Source organism: Cebus imitator, unplaced genomic scaffold (assembly GCF_001604975.1).
Source record: "Cebus imitator isolate Cc_AM_T3 unplaced genomic scaffold, Cebus_imitator-1.0 Scaffold470, whole genome shotgun sequence".
NCBI classification, from domain to species: Eukaryota; Metazoa; Chordata; class Mammalia; order Primates; family Cebidae; genus Cebus; species Cebus imitator.
Window position 1 is genome coordinate 1,720,166 of NW_016107785.1, and position 1,894 is coordinate 1,722,059.

Sequence of the window (1,894 nt, forward strand, 5' to 3'; positions counted from 1 at the left end):
ACCTGTAACCCAGCACTTTGGGAGGTTGAAGTGGGCAGATGACTTGACTTCAGGAGTTTGAGACAAGACTGGGCAACATGACAAAACCTCATCTCTACCAAAAATAGGAAAACTTAGCCTAGCATCAACCTGTGGTCTCAGCTATTCAAGAGGCTGAGGTGGGAGAATTACTTGAGCTGAGGAGGTTGAGGCTGCAGCAAGTCCTTATCCCACCACTGCACTCCAGCCTGGGTAAAAGAATGAGATCTAATTTAAAAAGAAGAAGAAAAAGGTGCAGGAAAAGGAAAAGGGCTGGGCACAGTGGCTCACACCCATACCCAGCACTTGAGAGACAAAGGTGGGTGTATCACTTAACTTCAGAAGTTTGAGACCAGTCTGTGCACAGAGGCTCAAACTTTTGAATGAACAGAGCAAGACTTAATCACAAAAACCGCCATCTATATTAAAACCCCATCTCTATTACAGATACAAAACACCATGTCTATGCAAGAAATTAGCCAGGCATGGTGGTGGGCACCTGTGGTCTCAGCTATTCAACAGGCTGCAGTGGGAGGATCGCTTGAGCCTGGGAGGTTGCGCCTACAGCAAGCCGTGACCATGCCACTGCAGTCCAGTCTGGGTAACAGAGTGACACCTAATCTCACCAGAAAAAAAAAGATAAAAGAATAAAGGACTGGGCACAGTGTCTCACACCCGTAGTTCAGCATTTTGGGAGGCTGAGGTAGGAAGATCAACTGAGTTCAGGAGTTTGACACCAGAATGGGCAACATGGCAAAACCTTCTCTCTACCATAAATACAAAAAATTACCCAGGCATGGTGATGTACACCTGTGGTCTCAACTATTCAAGAGACTGAGGTGGGAGTATCACTTGAGCTAAGGCAGTTGAGGCTGCAGCAAGCCGTGATCATGCCATTGCACAACAGCCTGGGTTACAGAGCAAGACCTAATTTCAAAATAGTTTTAAAAAGAAAGAAAAGAAAAGAAAAAAGAGCTGTGCATAGTGACTCACATCTGTAACCCAGCACTTTGGGAAGCTGAGATGGACAGATCACTTGAGTTCAGGAGTTTAAGACCAAACTGGGCAACATGGCAAAACCTCATCTCTACCAAAAATCCAAAAAATTAACCAGGCATGGTGGTGTCCACCTGTGGTCCCAGCTATTCTAGAGGCTGGTATGTAATGTTCACTTGAGCCCAGGAGGTTGAGCTTTTAGCAAGCCATGATTACAACACTGCATTCCAGCCCGTGTAAAATAGTGAGACCTTATAAAAAGGAAAGGAAAGAGAAGAAAGAAAGAAGGAAAGAGAAGAAAGAAAAAGAAAGAAAGAAAGAAAGAAAGAAAGAAAGAAAGAAAGAAAGAAAGAAAGAGAGAGAAAGAAAAAAGAAAGAAAAAGAAAGAGAGAGAAGAAGAAAAAAAACAAGGAGGAAGAGGAGAAAGAAGGCAAGAAAGAAAGAAGTCAAGAAAGAAGTCAAGAAAGGAAAAAAGGAAAGAAAGAAGGAAAAAAGAAAGAAAGAAGAAAGAAGAAACAAAGAGAAAGAAAGAGAGAAAGAAAGAAAAAAGAAACAAAGAGAAAGAAAGAAAAGAAAGAAAGAGAAAGAAAGAAAGAAAAGAAAGAAATGACTGGATGACTGGGCACAGTGGCTCATGCCTGTAACTCAGCACTTTGGGAAGCTGAGATAAGGAGATTACTTGAGTTCAGTAGTTCGGAACTAGTCTGGGTAACAAGGAAAAACCCCATCTCTACAAAAAATTAGCCAGGTGAGGTGGTGTGCATCTGTTGTCACAGCTATTCAAGAGGTTGAGATGGGAGGATCTCTTGATTCCTGGAGGTTGAGGCTGCAGCAAGCTATAATCACACCACTGCACTCCAGCCTGGGTAACAGAGTGAGA